Source organism: Hordeum vulgare, chromosome 1H (assembly GCF_904849725.1).
Source record: "Hordeum vulgare subsp. vulgare chromosome 1H, MorexV3_pseudomolecules_assembly, whole genome shotgun sequence".
In the NCBI taxonomy this organism is placed as follows: Eukaryota; Viridiplantae; Streptophyta; class Magnoliopsida; order Poales; family Poaceae; genus Hordeum; species Hordeum vulgare.
In genome coordinates, this window is record NC_058518.1 from 3507618 (window position 1) to 3532894 (window position 25277).

Genomic DNA, 25277 nt, shown 5'->3' on the forward strand with positions numbered 1-25277 from the left:
ATGCTCCATGAACCCTGTGTACGGCTATCGAGAAGTCGCAAAAACTCATTGTTTTTATCGTTTTCGCCGAGTTTCGCGATATAGCACACTGTTTTGGTACGTCACAAATACTCGTTGTGTTGGGGTCCCGTGTCGATTTTTGATGCTCCATGAACCACGTGCACGGCTATCGAGACGTTGCAAAAACTCATTGTTTTTGTCGTTTCGGGCCTGTTTTGAGGCCTATAACGCACTGTTTTGGGGACTCGGGTCGATTTTTTATGCTCCATGAACCGTGTGCACTAGTATCGAGATGTCGCAAAAACTCGTTGGTTTTGTCGTTTCGGGCCAGGTTCGTCGGCTAGAGTGCACTGTTTTGGGGTCGCGGATCAATTTCTGATGCTCCATGAACCGTGTGCACGACTATCGAGACATCAAAAAAGCTCATTGTTTTTGTTGTTTCGGGCTAGTTTCATGATCTATAGCGCACTGCATTGGGTTCCCGGGTCGATTTTTGATGCTCCATGAACCCTGTGTACGGCTATCGAGACGTCGCAAAAACTCGTTGTTTTTGTCGTTTTGGCCGAGTTTTGTGGTCTACACCACACTATTTCGGTGTTTCGGGTCGATTTTTATGGCCCATGAACCATGTGCACGCCTATCGAGACGTTCAAAAAACTCGATGTTTTTGTCGTTTCGAGCTTGTTTCGTGGGCTATAACGCACTGTCTTGTGGTCCCGGGTCCATTTTTGATGCTCCATGAACCATGTGCACGACTATCGACACATCGAAACAGCTCGTTGTTTTTGTCGTTTCGGGCCAGTTTCATGGGCTATAGCGCACTGCATTGGGTCCCGGGTCGATTTGTGATGCTCGGCTATCGAGATGTCGCAAAAACTCGTAGTTTTGGTCGTTTTGGACGAGTTCCGTGGTCTATAGCACACAGTTTTGGGGTCCCGGGTCGATTTTTGATGCACCATGAACCCTGTGCACGGCTATCGAGTCGTCGCAAAAACTCGTTGTTTTTGTTGTTTTGGCCGAGTTTCGTGGTCTATAGCGGACTGCATTGGGGTCCCGAGTCTATTATTGATGCACCATGAACCCTGTGTACGGCTATCGAGAACTCGCAAAAACTCGTTGTTTTGGTCGTTTTGGCCGAGTTTCGTGGTCTATAGCACATTGTTTGGTGTCCCGGGTCGATTTTTGATGCACCATGAACCATGTGCACGGCTATCGAGACATTCAAAAAACTCGATGTTTCTGTCGTTTCGGGCGTGTTTCGTGGGCTATAACGCATTGTTTTGGGGTCCCGGTTCAATTTTCGATGCTCCATGAATTGTGTGCACTAGTATCGAGACGTCGCAAAAACTCGTTGGTTTTGTCGTTTCGGGGCAGTTTCATGGGCTAGAGCGCACTGTTTTGGCGTCGCGGGTCAATTTTTAATGCTCCATGAACCGTGTGCACGACGATCAAGACATCGAAAAAGCTCGTTGTCTTTGTCGTTTCGGGCCAGTTTCATGGGCTATAGCGCACTACATTGGGGTCCCGGGTCGATTATTGATGCTCCATGAACCGTGTGTACGGCTATCGAGAAATCGCAAAAACTCATTGTTTTTGTCGTTTTGGCCGAGTTTCGTGGTCTATAGCACACTGTTTTGATAACCCGGGTCGATTTTTCATGCACCGTGAACCATGTGCCGTGCTATCGAGACATTCAAAAAACTCGATGTTTTTTGTCGTTTCGCGCGTCTTTCGTGGGCTATAACGCACTGTTTTGGGGTCCCGGTTCGATTTTTGATGCTCCATGAACCGTGTGTACTAGTATCGAAACGTCGCAAAAACTCGTTGGTTTTGTCGTTTCGGGCCAGGTTCATGGGCTAGACTGCACTGTTTTGGGGTTGCGGATCAATTTTTAATGCTCCATGAACCGTGTGCACGACTATCGAGACAACGAAAAAGCTTGTGGTTTTTGTTGTTTCGGGCTAGTTTTATGATCTATAGCGCACTTCATTGGGTTCCCGGGTTGATTTTTTATGCTCCATGAACCCTGTGTACGGCTATCGAGGCGTCGCAAAAACTTGTTGTTTTTGTTGTTTTGGCCGAGTTTCGTGATCTATAGCACACTGTTTTGGTGCCCAGTGTCGATTTTTCATGCTCCATGAACCACGTGCACGGCTATCAAGACGTTGCAAAAAACTCGATGTTTTTGTCGTTTCGAGCATGTTTCGTGGGCCATAGCGCACTGCATTGGGGCCGCGGTTCGATTTTTGATGCTCCATGAACCCTGTGTACGGCTATCGAGACGTCGCAAAAACTCGTTGTTTTTGTCGTTTTGGCCGAGTTTCGTGGTCTATAGCACACTGTTTTGGTGTCCCGGTTCGATTTTTCATGCACCATGAACCATGTGCACGACTATCGAGACATTCAAAAAACTCGATGTTTTTGTCGTTTCGAGCGTGTTTCGTGGGCTATAACACACTGTTTTGGGGTCCCGGTTCGATTTTTGATGCTCCATGAACTGTGTGCACTAGTATCGAGACGTCGTAAAAATTCGTTGGTTTTGTCGTTTCGGGGTAGTTTCATGGGCTAGAGCGCACTGTTTTGGCGTCGCGGGTCAATTTTTGATGCTCCATGAATCGTGTGCACGACTATCAAGACATCGAAAAAGCTCGTTGTTTTTGTCGTTTCGGGCCAGTTTCATAGGCTATAGCGCACTACATTGGGGTCCCTGGTCGATTATTGATGCTCCATGAACCGTGTGTACGGCTATCGAGACATTCAAAAAACTCGATGTTTTTTGTCGTTTCGGGCGTGTTTCGTGGGCTATAGCGCACTGCATTGGGGTCCCGGTTCGATTTTTTATGCTCCATGAACCCTGTGTACGGCTATCGAGAAATCGCAAAAACTCGTTGTTTTTGTCGTTTTGGCCGAGTTTCGTGGTCTATAGCACACTGTTTTGGTGTCCCGGTTCGATTTTTCATGCACCATGAACCATGTGCACGACTATCAAGACATTCAAAAAACTCGATGTTTTTGTCGTTTCGAGCGTGTTTCGTGGGCTATAACACACTGTTTTGGGGTCCCGGTTCGATTTTTGATGCTCCATGAACTGTGTGCACTAGTATCGAGACGTCGTAAAAATTCGTTGGTTTTGTCGTTTCGGGGTAGTTTCATGGGCTAGAGCGCACTGTTTTGGCGTCGCGGGTCAATTTTTGATGCTCCATGAATCGTGTGCACGACTATCAAGACATCGAAAAAGCTCGTTGTTTTTGTCGTTTCGGGCCAGTTTCATAGGCTATAGCGCACTACATTGGGGTCCCGGGTCGATTATTGATGCTCCATGAACCCTGTGTACGGCTATCGAGAAATCGCAAAAACTCGTTGTTTTTGTCGTTTTGGCCATGTTTCGTGGTCACACTGTTTTGGTGTCTCGGGTCGATTTTTGATGCACCAAGAACGATGTGCACGGCTATCGAGACATTCAAAAAACTCGATGTTTTTTGTCGTTTCGGGCGTGTTTTGTGGGCTATAGCGCACTGCATTGGGGTCCCGGTTCGATTTTTAATGCTCCATGAACATTGTGTACGGCTATCGAGACGTCGCAAAAACTCGTTGTTTTTGTCGTTTTGGCCGAGTTTCGTGGTCTATAGTGCACTGCATTGGGGTCCCGGGTCGATTATTGATGCACCATGAACCCTGTGTACGGCTATCGAGAAATCGCAAAAACTCGTTGTTTTTGTCGTTTTGGCCGAGTTTCGTGGTCTATAGCACACTGTTTTGGTGTCCCGGGTCGATTTTTTATGCACCATAAACCATGTGTACGGCTATCGAGACGTTCAACAAACTCGATGTTTTTGTCGTTTCGGGCTAGTTTCATGTGCTCTAGCGCACTGTATTAGGGTCCCGGGTCGATTTTTTATGTTCCATGAACCCTGTGCACCCTATTGATACGTCACAAATACTCGTTGTTTTGGGGTCCCGTATCGATTTTCGATGCTCCATGAACCACGTGCACGGCTATCGAGACGTTGCAAAAACTCATTGTTTGTGTCGTTTTGTGGCCTATAACGCACTGTTTTGGGGTCTCGGGTCAATTTTTTATGCTCCATGAACCGTGTGCACTAGTATCGAGACGTCGCAAAAACTCGTTGGTTTTGTCGTTTCGGGCCTAGTTCGTGGGCTAGACTGCATTGTTTTGGGGTCGCGGATCAATTTTTGATGCTCCATCAACCGTGTGCACGACTATCGAGACATCGAAAAAGCTGATTGTATTTGTTGTTTCGGGCTAGTTTTATGATCTATAGCACACTGAATTGGGTTCCCTGGTCGATTTTTGATGCTCCATGAACCCTGTGTACGGCTATCGAGACGTCGCAAAAACTCGTTGTTTTTGTCGTTTTGGCCGAGTTTTGTGGTCTATAGCACACTATTTTGGTGTTCCGGGTCGATTTTTGATGCATCATGAACCATGTGCACGCCTATCGAGACGTTCAAAAAACTCGATGTGTTTGTCGTTTCGGGCGTGTTTCGTGGGCTATAACGCACTATTTTGGGGTCCCGGTTCGATTTTTGATGCTCCATGAACTGTGTGCACTAGTATCGAGACGTCGCAAAAACTCGTTGGTTTTGTCGTTTCGGGGCAGTTTCATGGGCTAGAGCGCACTGTTTTGGCGTCGCGGGTCAATTTTTAATGCTCCATGAACCGTGTGCGCGACTATCAAGACATCGAAAAAGCTCGTTGTCTTTGTCGTTTCGGGCCAGTTTCATGGGCTATAGCGCACTACATTGGGGTCCCGGGTCGATTATTGATGCTCCATGAACCGTGTGTACGGCTATCGAGAAATCGCAAAAACTCATTGTTTTTGTCGTTTTGGCCGAGTTTCGTGGTCTATAGCACACTGTTTTGATATCCCGGGTCGATTTTTGATGCACCGTGAACCATGTGCACGGCTATCGAGACATTCAAAAAACTCGATGTTTTTTGTCGTTTCGGGCGTGTTTCGTGGGCTATAACGCACTGTTTTGGGGTCCCGGTTCGATTTTTGATGCTCCATGAACCGTGTGCACTAGTATCGAAACGTCGCAAAAACTCGTTGGTTTTGTCGTTTCGGGCCAGGTTCATGGGCTAGACTGCACTGTTTTGGGGTTGCGGATCAATTTTTGATGCTCCATGAACCGTGTGCACGACTATCGAGACATCGAAAAAGCTTGTGGTTTTTGTTGTTTCGGGCTAGTTTTATGATCTATAGCGCACTGCATTGGGTTCCCGGGTTGATTTTTTATGCACCATGAACCCTGTGCACGGCTATCGAGTCGTCGCAAAAACTCGTTGTTTTTGTTGTTTTGGCCGAGTTTCGTCATCTATAGCACACTGTTTTGGTGTCCATTGTCGATTTTTAATGCTCCATGAACCACGTGCATGGCTATCGAGACCTTGCAAAAAACTCGATGTTTTTGTCGTTTCGAGCATGTTTCGTGGGCTATAGCGCACTGCATTGGGGCCCCGGTTCGATTTTTGATGCTCCATGAAACCTGTGTACGGCTATCGAGACGTCGCAAAAACTCGTTGTTTTTGTCATTTTGGCCGAGTTTCGTGGTCTATAGCGGACTGCATTGGGTCCCGAGTCGATTATTGATGCACCATGAACCATGTGTACGACTATCAAGAAATCGCAAAACTTGTTGTTTTTGTCGTTTTGGCCGAGTTTCGTGGTCTATAGCACACTGTTTTGGTGTCCCGGGTCGATTTTTGATGCACCATGAACCATGTGCACGGCTATCAAGACATTCAAAAAACTCAATGTTTTTGTCGTTTCGGGCGTGTTTCGTGGGCTATAACGCACTGTTTTGGGGTCCCGGTTCGATCTTTCATGCTCCAAGAACTGTGAGCACTAGTATCGAGACGTCGCAAAAACTCGTTGGTTTTGTCGTTTCGGGGCAGTTTCATGGGCTAGAGCGCACTGTTTTCGCGTCGCGGGTCAATTTTTGATGCTCCATGAATCGTGTGCACGACTATCAAGACATCGAAAAAGCTCGTTGTTTTCGTCGTTTCGGGCCAGTTTCACGGGCTTTAGCGCAATACATTGGATCCCGGGTCGATTATTGATGCTCCATGAACCGTGTGTACGGCTATCGAGAAATCGCAAAAACTCGTTGTTTTTGTCGTTTTGGCCGAGTTTCGTTGTCTATAGCACACTGTTTTGGTGTCCCTGGTCAATTTTTGATGCACCATGAACCATGTGCACGGCTATCGAGACATTCAAAAAACTCGATGTTTTTGTCGTTTCGGGCGTGTTTCGTGGGCTATAGCGCACTGCATTGGGTCCCGGTTCGATTTTTCATGCTCCATGAACCCTGTGTACGACTATCGAGACGTCGAAAAAACTCGTTGTTTTTGTCGTTTCGGGCCAGGTTCATGGGCTAGACTGCACTGTTTTGGGGTCCCGGGTCGATTATTGATGCACCATGAACCCTGTGTACGGCTATCGATACACCGCAAAAACTCGTTGTTTTTGTCGTTTTGGCCGAGTTTCGTGGTCTATAGCACACTGTTTTGGTGTCCCGGGTCGATTTTTGATGCACCATAAACCATGTGCACGGCTATCGAGACGTTCAAAAAACTCGATTGTTTTGTCGTTTCGGGCTAATTTCATGTGCTCTAGCGCACTATATTAGGGTCCCAGGTCGATTTTTTATGTTCCATGAACCCTGTGCACCCCTATTGATACGTCACAAAAACTCGTTGTTTTGGGGTCCCGTGTCGATTTTTGATGCTCCATGAACCACGTGCACGGCTATCGAGACGTTGCAAAAACTCATTGTTTTTGTCGTTTCGGGCCTGTTTTCTGGCCTATAACGCACTGTTTTGGGGTCTCGGGTCGATTTTTGATGCTCCATGCACCATGTGCACTAGTATCGAGACGTCGCAAAAACTCGTTGGTTTTGTCGTTTCGGGCCAAGGTCATGGGCTAGACTGCACTGTTTTGGGGTCGCGGATCAATTTTGATGCTCCATGAACCGTGTGCACGACTATCGAGACATCGGAAAAGCTTGTTGTTTTTGTTGTTTCGGGCTAGTTTTATGATCTATAGCGCACTGCATTCGGTTCCCGGGTCGATTTTTCATGCCTCATGAACCCTGTGTACGGCTATCGAGACGTCGCAAAAACTCGTTGTTTTTGTCGTTTTGGCCGAGTTTTGTGGTCTACAGCACACTATTTTGGTGTTCCTGGTCGATTTTTTATGCACCATGAAGCATGTGCACGCCTATCGAGACGTTAAAAAAACTCGATGTTTTTGTCGTTTCGAGCTTGTTTCATGGGCTATAACGCACTGTTTTGTGGTCCCGGGTCCATTTTTGATGCTCCATGAACCATGTGCACGACTATCAACACATCGAAAAAGCTTGTTGTTTTTGTCGTTTCGGGCCAGTTTCATGGGCTATAGCGCACTGCATTGGGGTCCCGGGTCGATTTCTGATGCTCGGCTATCGAGATGTCACAAAAACTCGTAGATTTTGTCGTTTTGGCCGAGTTTCGTGGTCTATAGCATACTGTTTTGGGCTCCCGGGTCGATTTTTGATGGACCATGTGTTGTGGAACGTCGCATGGGAAACAAAAAATTTCCTACGCGCACGAAGACCTATCATGGTGATGTCCATCTACGAGAGGGGATGAGTGATCTAGGTACCCTTGTAGACCGTACAGCAGAAGCGTTAGAGAACGCGGTTGATGTAGTGGAACGTCCTCACGTCCCTCGATCCGCCCCGCGAACAATCCCGCGATCAGTCCCACGATCTAGTACCGAACGGACGGCACCTCCGCGTTCAGCACACGTACAGCTCGACGATGATCTCGGCCTTCTTGATCCAGCAAGAGAGATGGAGAGGTAGATGAGTTCTCCGGCAGCGTGACGGCGCTCCGGAGGTTGGTGATGACCTTGTCTCAGCAGGGCTCCGCCCGAGCTCCGCAGAAACGCGATCTAGAGGAAAAACCGTGGAGGTATGTGGTCGGGCTGCCGTGGGAAAGTCGTCTCAAATCAGCCCTAAAACCTCCGTATATATAGGTGGGAGGGAGGGGGGCCTTGCCTTGGGGTCCAAGGACCCTCAAGGGGTCGGCCGAGCCAAGGGGGAGGACTCTCCCCCCCCCAAACCGAGTTGGACTAGGTTTGGTGGGAGGGAGTCCCCCTCCCTTCCCACCTCCTCCCTTTTTTTTCCTTTGATTTCTTATCCTTGGCGCATAGGCCCCTTTTGGGCTGTCCCACCAGCCCACTAAGGGCTGGTGCGCCACCCTCATGGCCTATGGGCTTCCCCGGGGTGGGTTGCCCCCCCCCCCCCGTTGAACTCCCGGAACCCATTCGTCATTCCAGGTACATTCCCGGTAACTCCGAAAACCTTCCGGTAATCAAATGAGGTCATCCTATATATCAATCTTCGTTTCCAGACCCGAGAACTATGTAGACATGACCCGAGAGACTCCTCGATCAATATCCAATAGCGGGACCTGGATGCCCATATTGGATCCTACATATCCTACGAAGATCTTATCGTTTGAACCTCAGTGCCAAGGATTCGTATAATCCCGTATGTCATTACCTTTGTCCTTCGGTATGTTACTTGCCCGAGATTCGATCGTCAGTATCCGCATACCTATTTCAATCTTGTTTACCAGCAAGTCTCTTTAATCGTTCCGTAACACAACATCCCGCAACTTACACTAAGTTACATTGCTTGCAAGGCTTGTGTGTGATGTTGTATTACCGAGTGGGCCCCGAGATACCTCTCCGTCACACGAAGTGACAAATCCCAGTCTTGATCCATACTAACTCAACTAACACCTTCGGAGATACCTGTAGAGCATCTTTATAGTCACCCAGTTACGTTGCGACGTTTGATACACACAAAGCATTCCTCCGGTGTCAGTGGGTTATATGATCTCATGGTCATAGGAATAAATACTTGACACGCAGTAAACAGTAGCAACAAAATGACACGATCAACATGCTATGTCTATTAGTTTGGGTCTAGTCCATCACGTGATTCTCCCAATGACGTGATCCAGTTATCAAGCAACAACACCTTGTTCATAATCAGAAGACACTGATTATCATTGATCAACTGGCTAGCCAAATAGAGGCATGCTAGGGACGGTGTTTTGTCTATGTATCCACACATGTAAATGAGTCTTCATTCAATACAATTATAGCATGGATAATAAACTATTATCTTGATACACGAATTATAATAATAACTATATTTATTATTGCCTCTAGGGCATAATTCCAACAGTCTCGCACTTGCACTAGAGTCAATAATCTAGCCCTCACATCACCATGTGAATTACATTGTAATAAATCTAACACCCATACAGTTCTGGTGTCGATCATGTCTTGGCCGTGGAAGAGGTTTAGTCAGCGGGTCTGCTACATTCAGATCCGTGTGCACTTTGCATATATTTACGTCCTCCTCCTCGACGTAGTCGCGGATGAGGTTGAAGCGTCGTTTGATGTGTCTGGTCTTCTTGTGAAACCGTGGTTCCTTTGCTAAGGCAATGGCACCCGTGTTGTCACAGAACAAGGTTATTGGATCCATTGCACTTGGCACCACTCCAAGATCCGTCATGAACTGCTTCATCCAGACACCCTCCTTAGCCGCCTCCGAGGCAGCCATGTACTCCGCTTCACATGTAGAATCTTCTACGGCGCTTTGCTTGGAACTGCACCAGCTTACTCCACCCCCATTAAGAATAAATACGTATCCGGTTTGCGACTTAGAGTCGTCCGGATCTGTGTCAAAGCTTGCATCGACGAAACCTTTTACGGCGAGCTCTTCGTCACCTCCATACACGAGAAACATCTCCTTAGTCCTTTTCAGGTACTTCAGGATATTCTTGACCGCTGTCCAGTGATCCACTCCTGGATTACTCTGGAACTTTCCTGCCATACTTATGGCCAGGCTAACATCCGGTCTAGTGCACAGCATTGCATACATGATAGAACCTATGGCTGAAGCATAGGGGACGGAGTGCATATGCTCTCTATCTTCATCAGTTGCTGGGCACTGAGTCTTACTCAATCTCGTACCTTGTAAAACTGGCAAGAACCCTTTCTTGGACTGTTCCATTTTGAACCTCTTCAAAACTTTATCAAGGTATGTGCTTTGTGGAAGTCCTATCAGGCATTTTGATCTATCCCTATAGATCTTAATGCCTAGAATGTAAGCAGTTTCTCCTAGGTCCTTCATAGAGAAACTTTTATTCAAGTAACCTTTTATGCTCTCCAAAAGCTCTACGTTGTTTCCAATCAGTAATATGTCATCCACATATAATATTAGAAACGCCACAGAGCTCCCACTCACTTTCTTGTAAATACAAGATTCTCCAACCACTTGTATAAACCCAAATGCTTTGATCACCTCATCAAAGCGTTTGTTCCAACTCCGAGATGCTTGCACCGTCCATAAATTGATCGCTGGAGCTTGCACACCTTGTCAGCATTTTTAGGATCGACAAAACCATCGGGTTGCATCATATACAACTCTTCCTTAAGGAAACCGTTAAGGAACGCCGTTTTGACATCCATCTGCCAGATTTCATAATCGAAAAATGCAGCTATTGCTAACATGATTCTGACGGACTTAAGCATTGCCACGGGAGAGAAAGTCTTATCGTAGTCAATTCCTGGAACTTGTGAAAAACCCTTTGCCACAAGTTGAGCTTTATAAACGGTCACATTACCGTCAGCGTCCATCTTCTTCTTAAAGATCCATTTGTTCTGAATAGCCTTGCGGCTCTCAGGTAGTATTTCCAAAGTCCACACTTTGTTCTCATACATGGATCCTATCTCGGATGTCATGGCTTCTAGCCATTTGTTGGAATCTGGGCCCACCATTGCTTCTTCATAATTTGCAGGTTCATTGTTCTCTAACAACATGATTGATAAGACGGGATTACCGTACCACTCTGGAGCAGCACGTGATCTCGTCGACCTGCGTGGTTCAACAGAAACATGAACTGGAGTTTCAAGATCATCATCATTAACTTCCTCCTCAACCGGCGTCGCAACGACAGAGGTTTCCCCTTGCCCTGCGCCACCATCCAGAGGGATGAGAGGTTCGACAACCTCGTCAAGTTCTATCTTCCTCCCACTCAATTCTCTCGAGAGAAACTCCTTCTCGAGAAAAGCTCCGTTTTTAGCAACAAACACTTTGCCCTCGGATTTGAGATAGAAGGTGTACCCAACTGTCTCTTTTGGGTAACATATGAAGACGCACTTTTCCGCTTTGGGTTCCAGCTTTTCAGGCTGAAGCTTTTTGACATAAGCATCACATCCCCAAACTTTAAGAAACGACAACTTTGGCCTTTTGCCATACCACAGTTCATATGGTGTCGTCTCAACGGATTTTGATGGTGCCCTATTTAAAGTGAATGCAGCTGTTTCTAATGCATAACCCCAAAATGATAACGGCAAATCAGTAAGAGACATCATAGATCGCACCATCTCTAACAAAGTACGATTACGACGTTCGGACACACCATTACGCTGTGGTGTTCCAGGCGGTGTTAACTGCGAAACAATTCCACATTGTCTTAAGTGAGCACCAAACTCGAAACTCAGATATTCACCCCCACGATCAGACCGTAGGAACTTGATCTTCTTGTTATGATGATTTTCCACTTCACTCTGAAATTGCTTGAACTTTTCAAATGTTTCAGACTTGTGCTTCATCAAGTAGACATAACCATATCTACTTAAATCGTCAGTGAAGGTGAGAAAATAACGATATCCGCTGCGTGCCTCTACGCTCATTGGACCACACACATCGGTATGTATGATTTCCAACAAGTCACTTGCACGCTCCATTGTTCCGGAGAACGGAGTCTTAGACATCTTGCCCATGAGGCATGGTTCGCACGTGTCAAGTGAACCAAAGTCAAGTTACTCCAAAAGTCCATCAGCATGGAGTTTCTTCATGCGCTTTACACCAATATGACCCAAGCGGCAGTGCCACAAAAATATGGCTCTATCATTGTTTACTCTAACTCTTTTGGTCTCAATGTTATGTATATGCGTATCGCTATCAAGATTCAATATGAACAATCCTCTCACATTCGGTGCATGACCATAAAAGATGTTACTCATAGAAATAGAACAACCATTATTCTCAGACTTAAAAGAGTAACCGTCTCGCAATAAACAAGATCCTGATATAATGTTCATGCTCAACGCAGGCACTAAATAACAATGATTTAAGTTCATCACTAATCCCGATGGTAGCTGAAGTGATACTGTGCCGACGACGATTGCATCAACCTTGGAACGATTTCCCACGCGCATCGTCACTTCGTCTTTCGCCAGCCTTCGTCTATTCCGTAGTTCCTGCTTCGAGTTGCAAATGTGAACAACAGAACCGGTATCGAATACCCACGCACTACTACGAGAGCCGGTTAAGTACACATCAATAACATGTATATCAAATATACCTGATTTTTCTTTGCCCGCCTTCTTATCTGCCAGATACTTGGGGCAATTGCGCTTCCAGTGACCCATACCCTAGCAATAGAAGCACTCTGTTTCAGGCTTAGGTCCAGCCTTGGGTTTCTTCGGCGGATTGGCAACAGGCTTGCCGCTCTTCTTCGAATTGCCCTTCTTGCCTTTGCCGTTTCTCTTGAAACTAGTGGTCTTGCTCACCATCAACACTAGATGCTCTTTACGGAGTTCAAACTCTGCGACTTTCAGCATCGCAAACAACTCGCCGGGAGACTTGTTCATCCCTTGCATGTTGTAGTTCAACACAAAGCCTTTATAGCTTGGCGGCAGTGATTGAAGGATTCTGTCAGTGATAGCTTCTTGCGGGAGTTCAATCCCCAGCTCAGCTAGACGGTTTGAGTACCCAGACATTTTGAGCACATGTTCACTGACAGACGAGTTTTCCTCCATCTTGCAAGCACAGAATTTATCGGAGGTCTCATACCTCTCGATCCGGGCGTTCTTCTGAAAGATAAACTCCAACTCCTGGAACATCTCAAATGCTCCATGACGCTCAAAGCGATGTTGAAGTCCCGGTTCTAAGCCATACAAGACTGCACATTGAACTATTGAGTAGTCCTCCTTACGTGCTAACCAAGCGTTCTTAACATCCTGATCAGCCGTAGCGGGTGGTTCATCTCCTAGCGCAGCATTAAGGACATAATCCTTCTTCCCAGCTTGTAAGATTAGCGTAAGATTACGAGCCCAGTCTACAAAGTTGCTTCCATCATCTTTCAACTTAGCTTTCTCTAGGAACGTATTAAAATTCAGGATGACTGTCGCGTGAGCCATGATCTACAACACAAATATATTCAAAGTGGACTTAGACTATGTTCACGATAATTAGAGTTCAACTTAATCAAATTATATGCTAAACTCCCACTCAAAAAGTACATCTCTCTAGTCATTTGAGTGGTTCATGATCCACTTACACTATCCCAAGTCCGATCATCACGTGAGTTGAGTATAGTTTCAGTGGTAAGCATCCCTATGCTAATCATATCAACTATATGATTCATGATCGACCTTTCGATCTCATGTGTTCCGAGGCCATGTCTGCACATGCTAGGCTCGTCAAGCTTAACCCGAGTGTTCCGCGTGCGCAACTGTTTTGCACCCGTTGTATGTGAACGTTGAGTCTATCACACCCGATCATCACGTGGTGTCTCGAAACGACGAACTGTAGCAACGGTGCACAATCGGGGAGAACACAATTTCGTCTTGAAATTTTAGTGAGAGATCACCTCATAATGCTACCGTCGTTCTAAGCAAAATAAGGTGCATAAAAGGATTAACATCACATGCAATTCATAAGTGACATGATATGGCCATCATCACGTTCTTCTTGATCTCCATCACCAAAGCACCGGCACGATCTTCTTGTCACCGGCGCCACACCATGATCATCCATCAACGTGTTGCCATCGGGGTTGTCGTGCTACTTATGCTATTACTACTAAAGCTACATCCTAGCAAAATAGTAAACGCATCTGCAAGCACAAACGTTAGTATAAAGACAACCCTATGCCTCCTGCCGGTTGCCGTACCATCGACGTGCAAGTCGATATTTCTATTACAACATGATCATCTCATACATCAATTATATCACATCACATCTTTGGCCATATCACATCACAATCATACCCTGCAAAAACAAGTTAGACGTCCTCTAATTTTGTTGTTGCATGTTTTACGTGGTGACCAAGGGTATCTAGTAGGATCGCATCTTACTTACGCAAACACCACAACGGAGATATATGAGTTGCTATTTAACCTCATCCAAGGACCTCCTCGGTCAAATCCGATCCAACTAAAGTTGGAGAAACCGTCACTTGCCAGTCATCTTTGAGCAAAGGGGGTTACTCGTAACGATGAAACCAGTCTCTCGTAAGCGTACGAGTAATGTCGGTCCAAGCCGCTTCAATCCAACAATACCGCGGAATCAAGAAAAGACTAAGGAGGGCAGCAAAACGCACATCACCGCCCACAAAAACTTTTGTGTTCTACTCGAGAAGACATCTACGCATGAATCTAGCTCATGATGCCACTGTTGTGGAACGTCGCATGGGAAACAAAAAATTTCCTACGCGCACGAAGACCTATCATGGTCATGTCCATCTACGAGAGGGGATGAGTGATCTACGTACCCTTGTAGACCGTACGGCAGAAGCGTTAGAGAACGCGGTTGATGTAGTGGAACGTCCTCACGTCCCTCGATCCGCCCCGCGAACAATCCCGCGATCAGTCCCACGATCTAGTACCGAACGGACGACACCTCCGCGTTCAGCACATGTACAGCTCGACGATGATCTCGGCCTTCTTGATCCAGCAAGAGAGACGGAGAGGTAGATGAGTTCTCCGGCAGTGTGACGGCGCTCTGGAGGTTGGTGATGACCTTGTCTCAGCAGGGCTCCGCCCGAGCTCCGCAGAAACGCGATCTAGAGGAAAAACCGTGGAGGTATGTGGTCGGGCTCCCGTGGGAAAGTCGTCTCAAATCTGCCCTAAAACCTCCGTATATATAGGTGGGAGGGAGGGGGCCTTGCCTTGGGGTCCAAGGACCCTCAAGGGGTCGGCCGAGCCAAGGGGGCGGACTCTCCCCCCCAAACCGAGTTGGACTAGGTTTGGTGGGAGGGAGTCCCCCTCCCTTCCCACCTCCTCCCTTTTTTTTTACTTTTTCCTTTGATTTCTTATCCTTGGCGCATAGGCCCCTTTTGGGCTGTCCCACCAGCCCACTAAGGGCTGGTGCGCCACCCTCATGGCCTATGGGCTTCCCCGGGGTGGGTTGCCCCCCCCGGTGAACTTCCGGAACCCATTCGTCATTCCCGGTACATTCCCGGTAACTCCGAAAACCTTCCGGTAATCAAATGAGGTCATCCTATATATCAATCTTCGTTTCCGGACCATTCCGGAAACCCTCGTGACGTCCTGATCTCATCCGGGACTCCGAACAACATTCGGTAACCAACCATATAACTCAAATACGCATAAAACAACGTCGAACCTTAAGTGTGCAGACCCTGCGGGTTCGAGAACTATGTAGACATGACCCGAGAGACTCCTCGGTCAATATCCAATAGCGGGACCTGGATGCCCATATTGGATCCTACATATCCTACGAAGATCTTATCGTTTGAACCTCAGTGCCAAGGATTCGTATAATCCCGTATGTCATTCCCTTTGTCCTTCGGTATGTTACTTGCCCGAGATTCGATCGTCAGTATCCGCATACCTATTTCAATCTCGTTTACCGGCAAGTCTCTTTACTCGTTCCGTAACACAAGATCCCGCAACTTACACTAAGTTACATTGCTTGCAAGGCTTGTGTGTGATGTTGTATTACCGAGTGGGCCCCGAGATACCTCTCCGTCACACGGAGTGACAAATCCCAGTCTTGATCCATACTAACTCAACTAACACCTTCGGAGATACCTGTAGAGCATCTTTATAGTCACCCAGTTACGTTGCGACGTTTGATACACACAAAGCATTCCTCCGGTGTCAGTGGGTTATATGATCTCATGGTCATAGGAATAAATACTTGACACGCAGAAAACAGTAGCAACAAAATGACACGATCAACATGCTATGTCTATTAGTTTGGGTCTAGTCCATCACGTGATTCTCCCAATGACGTGATCCAGTTATCAAGCAACAACACCTTGTTCATAATCAGAAGACACTGACTATCATTGATCAACTGGCTAGCCAACTAGAGGCATGCTAGGGACAGTGTTTTGTCTATGTATCCACACATGTAAATGAGTCTTCATTCAATACAATTATAGCATGGATAATAAACTATTATCTTGATACAGGAATTATAATAATAACTATATTTATTATTGCCTCTAGGGCATAATTCCAACACCATGAACCGTGTGCACGGCTATCGAGTCATCGCAACAACTCATTGTTTTTGTTGTTTTGGCCGAGTTTCGTGATCTATAGCACACTGTTTTGGTGCCGAGTGTCGATTTTTCATGCTCCATGAACCACGTGCACGGCTATCGAGACGTTGCAAAAAACTCGATGTTTTTGTCGTTTCGAGCGTGTTTCCTGGGCTATAGCGCACTGCATTGGGGTTCCGGTTCGATTTTTGATGCTCCATGAACCCTGTGTACGGCTATGGAGACGTCACAAAAACTCGTTGTCTTTATTGTTTTGGCCGAGTTTCGTGGTCTACAGCGGACTGCATTGGGGTCCCGGGTCGATTATTGATGCACCATGAACCCTGTGTACGGCTATCGAGAAATCGCAAAAACTCGTTGTTTTTGTCGTTTTGGCCGAGTTTCGTGGTCTATAGCACACTGTTTTGATGTCCCAGGTCGATTTTTGATGCACCATGAACCATGTGCACGGCTATCGAGACGTTCAAAAATTTCGATGTTTTTGTCGTTTCGGGCATGTTTCTGTTGGAATTATGCCCTAGAGGCAATAATAAATATTGTTATTATTATAATTCCTGTATCAAGATAATCGTTTATTATCCATGCTATAATTGTATTGAATGAAGACTCATTTACATGTGTGGATACATAGACAAAACACTGTCCCTAGCAAGCCTCTAGTTGGCTACACAGTTGATCAAAGATAGTCAATGTCTTCTGATTATGAACAAGGTGTTGTTGCTTGATAACTCGATCACGTCATTAGGAGAATCACGTGATGGACTAGACCCAAACTAATAGACGTAGCATGTTGATCGGGTCATTTTGTTGCTACTGTTTTCTGCGTGTCAAGTATTTGTTCCTATGACCATGAGATCATATAACTCAGTAACACCGGTGGAATACTTTGTGTGTATCAAACGTCGCAATGTAACTCGGTGACTATAAAGATGCTCTACAGGTACCCCCGAAGGTGTTCGTTGAGTTAGTATGGATCAAGACTGGGATTTGTCACTCCGTGTGACGGAGAGGTATCTCGGGGCCCACTCGGTAATACAACATCACACATAAGCCTTGTAAGCAATGTGACTTAGTGTAAGTTGCGGGATCTTGTCTTACGGAACGAGTAAAGAGACTTGCCGGTAAACGAGATTGAAATAGGTATGCGGATACTGACGATCGAATCTCGGGCAAGTAACATACCGAAGGACAAAGGGAATGACATACGGGATTATATGAATCCTTGGCACTGAGGTTCAAACGATAAGATCTTCGTAGAATATGTAGCATCCAATATGGGCATCCAGGTCCCGCTATTGTATATTGACCGAGGAGTCTCTCGGGTCATGTCTACATAGTTCTCGAACCCGCAAGGTCTGCACACTTAAGGTTCGAGGTTGTTTTATGCGTATTTTAGTTATATGGTTGGTTACCGAATGTTGTCCGGAGTCCCGGATGAGATCACGGTCGTCACGAAGGTTTCCGAAATGGTCCGGAAACGAAGATTGATATATAGGATGACCTCATTTGATTACCGAAAGGTTTTCGAAGTTACCGGGAATGTACGTGGAATGACGAATGGGTTCCGGAAGTTCACCGGGGGGGTAACCCACCCCGGGGAAGCCCATAGGCATTGAGGGTGGCGCACCAGCCCTTAGTGGCCTGTTGGGACAGCCCAAAAGAGCCCTATGCGCATTGGAAGAAAAATCAAAGAGAAAAGAAAAAAAAGGAGGAGGTGGGAAAGGAAAGAACGACTCCACCCACCAAACCAAGTAGGACTCGGTTTGGGGGGGAGACCTTCCCCCCTTGGCTCGGCCGACCCCCTTGGGGCTCCTTGAGCCCCAAGGCAAGGCCCCCCCTCTCCTACCTATATATACGGAGGATTAGGTCTGATTTTAGACGACTTTTCCAGGGCAGCCCGACCACATACCTCCACGGTTTTTCCTCTAGATCGCGTTTCTGCGGAGCTCGGGCGTAGCCCTGTTGAGACAAGATCATCACCAACCTCCGGAGCGCCGTCACGCTACCGGAGAACTCTTCTACCTCTCCGTCTCTCTTGCTGGATCAAGAAGGCCGAGGTCATCGTCAAGCTGTACGTGTGCTGAACGTGGAGGTGCCGTCCGTTCGGCACTAGATCGTGGGACTGATCACGGGATAGTTCGCGGGGCGGATCGAGGGACGTGAGGACGTTCCACTACATCAACCGCGTTCACTAACGCTTCTGCTGTACGGTCTACAAGGGTACGTAGATCACTCATCCTCTCTCGTAGATGGACATCACCATGATAGGTCTTCGTGCGCGTAGGAAATTTTTGGTTTCCCATGCGACGTTCCCCAACAGTGGCATCATGAGCTAGGTTCATCCGTAGATGTCTACTCGAGTAGAACACAAAAGTTTTTGTGGGCGGTGATGTGCGTTTTGCTGCCCTCCTTAGTCTTTTCTTGATTCCGCGGTATTGTTGGATTGAAGCGGCTTGGACCGACATTACTCGTACGCTTACGAGAGACTGGTTTCATCGCTACGAGTAACCACGTTGCTCAAAGATGACTGGCAAGTGTCAGTTTCTCCAACTTTAGTTGAATCGGATTTGACCGAGGATGTCCTTGGATGAGGTTAAATAGAAAATCATATATCTCCGTTGTGGTGTTTGCGTAAGTAAGATGCAATCCTACTAGATACCCATGGTCACCACGTAAAACATGCAACAACAAAATTAGAGGACGTCTAACTTGTTTTTGCAGGGTATGCTTGTGATTTGATATAGCCAACGATGTGATGTGATATATTGGATGTATGAGATGATCATGTTGTAATAGATAATATCGACTTGCACGTCGATGGTACGGCACCTGGCAGGAGCCATAGGGTTGTCTTTATACTAACGTTTGTGCTTGCAGATGCGTTTACTATTTTGCTAGGATGTAGCTTTTGTAGTAATAGCATGAGTAGCATGACAACCCCGATGGCGACACGTTGATGGAGATCATGGTGTGGCTCCGGTGACAAGAAGATCGTGCCGGTGCTTTGATGATGGAGATCAAGGAGCACGTGATGATGGCCATATCATGTCTCTTATGAATTGCATGTGGTGTTAATCCTTTTATGCACCTTATTTTGCTTAGAACGACGGTAACATTATGAGGTTATCTCTCACTAGAATTTCAAGACGAAATTGTGTTCTCCCCGACTGTGCACCGTTGCTACAGTTCGTCGTTTCGAGACACCACGTGATGATCGGGTGTGATAGAATCAACGTTCACATACAACGGGTGCAAAACAGTTGCGCACGCGGAACACTCGGGTTAAGCTTGACGAGCCTAGCATGTGCAGACATGGCCTCGGAACACATGAGACCGAAAGGTCGATCATGAATCATATAGATGATATGATTAGCATAGGGATGCTTACCACTGAAACTAATACTCAACTCACGTGATGATCGGACTTGAGCTAGTGTAAGTGGATCATGAACCACTCAAATGACTAGAGAGATGTACTTTTTGAGTGGGAGTTTAGCATATAATTTGATTAAGTTAAACTCTAATTATCTTGAACATAGTCTGAGTCCACTTTGAATATATTTGTGTTGTAGATCATGGCTCACGCGACAGTCACCCTGAATTTTAATACATTCCTAGAGAAAGCTAAGTTGAAAGATGATGGAAGCAACTTTGTAGACTGGGCTCGTAATCTTAAGCTAATCTTACAAGTTGGGAAGTCCTTCATGCTGCGCTAGGGGATGAACCACCCGCTATGGCTGATCAGGATGTTAAGAACGCTTGGTTAGCACGTAAGGAGGACTACTTAGTAGTTCAATGTGCAGTCTTGTATGGCTTAGCACCAGCACTTCAACGTCGCTTTGAGCGTCATGGAGCATTTGAGATGTTCCAGGAGTTGAAGTTTATCTTTCATAAGAACGCCCGGATCGAGAGGTATGAGACCTCCGATAAATTCTATGCTTGCAAGATGGAGGAGAACTCGTCTGTCAGTGAACATGTGCTCAAAATGTCTGGGTACTCAAACCGTGTAGCTGAGCTGGGGATTGAACTCCCGCAAGAGGCTATCACTGACAGAATCCTTCAATCACTGTCGCCAAGCTATAAAGGCTTTGTGTTGAACTACAACATGCAAGGGATGAACAAGTCACCAGGCGAGTTGTTTGCGATGCTGAAAGTCGGAGAGTCCGAACTCTGTAAAGAACATCAAGTGTTGATGGTGAATAAGACCACTAGTTTCAAGAGAAACAGCAAAGGCAAGAAGGGTAATTCAAAGAAGAGTGGCAAGCCTGTTGCCAATCCGACGAAGAAACCCAAAGCTGGACCTAAGCCTGAAACAGAGTGTTGCTATTGCAAGGGTATGGGTCACTGGAAGCGCAATTGCCCCAAGTATCTGGCAGATAAGAAGGCGGCCAAAGAAAAATCAGGTATATTTGATATACATGTATTGATGTGTACTTAACCGGCTCTCGTAGTAGTGCCTGGGTATTCGATACCGGTTCTGTTGCTCATATTTGCAACTCGAAACAGGAACTGCGGAATAGACGAAGGCTGGCGAAAGATGAAGTGACGATGCGCGTAGGAAATGGTTCCAAGGTTGATGCAATCGCCGTCGGCACAGTTTCACTTCTGTTACCATCAGGATTAGTTATGAACTTGAATCATTGTTATTTAGTGCTTGCGTTCAGCATGAACATTATATCTGGATCTTGTTTATTGCGAGACGGTTACTCTTTTAAGTCAGAGAATAGTGGTTGTTCTATTTCTATGAGTAACATCTTTTATGGTCATGCACCCAATGTGAGAGGATTGTTCATATTGAATCTTGATAGTGATACACACATACATAACATTGAGACCAAAAGAGTTAGAGTTAACAATGATAGCGCCATATTTTTGTGGCACTGCCGCTTAGGTCATATTGGTGTAAAGCGCATGAAGAAACTCCATGCCGATGGACTTTTGGAGTCACTTGACTTTGATTCACTTGACACGTGCGAACCATGCCTCATGGGCAAGATGACTAGAACTCCGTTCTCCGGAACAATGGAGCCTGCAAGTGACTTGTTGGAAATCATACATACCGATGTGTGTGGTCCGATGAGCGTAGAGACACGCGGCGGATATCGTTATTTTCTCACCTTCACTGACGATTTGAGTAGATATGGTTATGTCTACTTAATGAAGCACAAGTCTGAAACATTTGAAAAGTTCAAGCAATTTCAGAGTGAAGTTGAAAATCATCGTAACAAGAAGATCAAGTTCCTACGGTCTGATCGTGGGGGTGAATATCTGAGTTTCGAGTTTGGTGCTCACTTAAGACAATGTGGAATTGTTTCACAGTTGACACCGCCTGGAACACCACAGCATAATGGTGTGTCCGAACGTCGTAATCGTACTTTGTTAGAGATGGTGCGATTTATGATGTTTCTTACCGATTTGCCATTATCATTTTGGGGTTATGCATTAGAAACAGCTGCATTCACTTTAAATAGGGCACCATCAAAATCCGTTGACACGACACCATACGAACTGTGGTATGGAAAAAGGCCAAAGTTGTCGTTTCTTAATGTTTGGGGATGTGATGCTTATGTCAAAAAGCTTCAGCCTGAAAAGCTGGAACCCAAAGCGGAAAAGTGCGTCTTCATTGTTTACCCAAAAGAGACAGTTGGCTACACCTTCTATCTCAAATCCGAGGGCAAAGTGTTTGTTGCTAAAAACGGAGCTTTTCTCGAGAAGGAGTTTCTCTCGAGAGAATTGAGTGGGAGGAAGATAGAACTTGACGAGGTTGTCGAACCTCTCATCCCTCTGGATGGTGGCGCAAGGCAAGGGGAAACCTCTGTCGTTGCGACACCGGTTGAGGAGGAAGTTAATGATGATGATCATGAAACTCCAGTTCAAGTTTCTGTTGAACCACGCAGGTCGACGAGATCACGTGCTGCTCCAGAGTGGTACGGTAATCCTGTCTTATCAATCATGTTGTTAGACAACAATGAACCTGCAAATTGTGAAGAAGCAATGGTGGGCCCAGATTCCAACAAATGGCTAGAAGCCATGAAATAATAGATAGGATCCATGTATGAGAACAAAGTGTGGACTTTGGAGATACTGCCTGAGGGCCGCAAGGCTATTCAGAACAAATGGATCTTTAAGAGGAAGACGAACGCTGACAGCAATGTGACCGTTTATAAAGCTCGACTTGTGGCAAAGTGTTTTTCACAAGTTCCAGGAATTGACTACGATGAGACTTTCTCCACCGTGGCAATGCTTAAGTTCGTCAGAATCATGTTAGCAATAGCTGCATTTTTCGATTATGAAATCAGGCAGATGGATGTCAAAACGGCGTTCCTTAACGGTTTCCTTAAGGAAGAGTTGTATATGATGCAACCCGAAGGTTTAGTCGATCCTAAGAATGCTGACAAGGTGTGCAAGCTCCAGCGATCCATTTATGGACTGGTGCAAGAATATCGGAGTTGGAACAAACGCTTTGATGAGGTGATCAAAGCATTTGGGTTTATACAAGTGGTTGGAGAATCTTGTATTTACAAGAAAGTGAGTGGGAGCTCTGTGGCGTTTCTAGTATTATATGTGGATGACATATTGCTGATTGTACACAACGTAGAGTTTTTGGAGAGCATAAAGGATTACTTGAATAAAAGTTTATCTATGAAGGACCTAGGAGAAGCTGCTTACATTCTAGGCATTAAGAGCTAAAGGGATAGATCAAAACGCCTGATAGGACTTTCACAAAGCACATACCTTGATAAAGTTTTGAAGAGGTTCAAAATGGAACAGTCCAAGAAGGGATTCTTGCCAGTTTTACAAGGTACGAGATTGAGTAAGACTCAGTGCCCAGCAACTGATGAGGATAGAGAGCATATGTGCTCCGTCCCCTATGCTTCAGCCATAGGTTCTATCATGTATGCAATGCTGTGCACTAGACCGGACGTTAGCCTGGCCATAAGTATGGCAGGTAGGTTTCAGAGTAATCCAGGAGTGGATCACTGGACAGCGGTCAAGAATATCCTGAAGTACCTAAAAAGGACTAAGGAGATGTTTCTCGTGTATGGAGGTGACGAAGAGCTCGTCGTAAAAGGTTACGTCGATGCAAGCTTTGACACAGATCCGGACGACTCTAAGTCAAAAACCGGATACGTATTTATTCTTAATGGGGGTGCGGTAAGCTGGTGCAGTTCCAAGCAAAGCGTCATAGCAGATTCTACATGTGAAGCGGAGTACATGGCTGCCTCGGTGGCGGCTAAGGAGGGTGTCTGGATGAAGCAGTGCATGACGGATCTTGGGGTAGTGCCAGGCGCACTGAATCCAATAACCTTATTCTGTGATTACACGGGTGCCATTGCCTTAGCAAAGGAACCACGGTTTCACAAGAAGTCCAGAACCATCAAACGACGCTTCAACCTCATCCGCGACTACGTCGAAGGAGAGGACGTAAATATATGGAAAGTGCACATGGATCTGAATGTAGCACACCCGCTGACTAAACCTCTTCCACGGCCAAAGCATGATCAACACCAGAACTGTATGGGTGTTAGATTTATTACAATGTAATTCGCATGATGATGTGAGGGCTAGATTATTGACTCTAGTGCAAGTGGGAGACTGTTGGAATTATGCCCTAGAGGCAATAATAAATATTGTTATTATTATAATTCATGTATCAAGATAATCGTTTATTATCCATGCTATAATTGTATTGAATGAAGACTCATTTAGATCTCTGGATACATAGACAAAACACTGTCCCTAGCAAGCCTCTAGTTGGCTAGCCAGTTGATCAAAGATAGTGTCTTCTGATTATGAACAAGGTGTTGTTGCTTCATAACTGGATCACGTCATTAGGAGAATCACGTGATGGACTAGACCCAAACTAATAGACGTAGCATGTTGATCGTGTCATTTTGTTGCTACTGTTTTCTACGTGTCAAGTATTTGTTCCTATGACCACGAGATCATATAACTCACTAACACCGGAGGAATACTTTGTGTGTATCAAACGTCGCAACGTAACTGGGTGACTATAAAGATGCTCTACAGGTATGTCCGAAGGTGTTCGTTAAGTTAGTATGGATCAAGAGTGGGATTTGTGTTGGAAATATGCCCTAGAGGCAATAATAAATTAGTTATTATTATATTTCTTAGTTCATGATAACCGTTTATTATCCATGCTATAATTGTATTGATTGGAAACACAATACTTGTGTGGATACATAGACAAAACACTGTCCCTAGTAAGCCTCTAGTTGACTAGCTCGTTGATCAAAGATAGTCAAGGTTTCCTGGCCATAGGCAAGTGTTGTCACTTGATAACGGGATCACATCATTAGGAGAATCCTGTGATGTACTAGACCCAAACTAATAGACGTAGCATGTTGATCGTGTCATTTTGTTGCTACTGTTTTCTGCGTGTCAAGTATTTGTTCCTATGACCATGAGATCGTATAACTCACGGACATCGGAGGAATGCTTTGTGTGTATCAAACGTCGCAACGTAACTGGGTGACTATAAAGATGCTCTACAGGTATCTCCGAAGGTGTTCGTTGAGTTAGTATAGATCGAGACTGGGATTTGTCACTCCGTGTGACGGAGAGGTATCTCGGGGCCCACTCGGTAATACAACATCACACACAAGCCTTGCAAGCAATGTAACTTAATGTAAGTTGCGGGATCTTGTATTATGGAACGAGTAAAGAGACTTGCCGGTAAACGAGATTGAAATAGGTATGCGGATACTGACGATCGAATCTCGGGCAAGTAACATACCGAAGGACAAAGGGAATGACATACGGGATTATGTGAATCCTTGGCACTGAGGTTCAAACGATAAGAACTTCGTAGAATATGTGGGATCCAATATGGGCATCCAGGTCC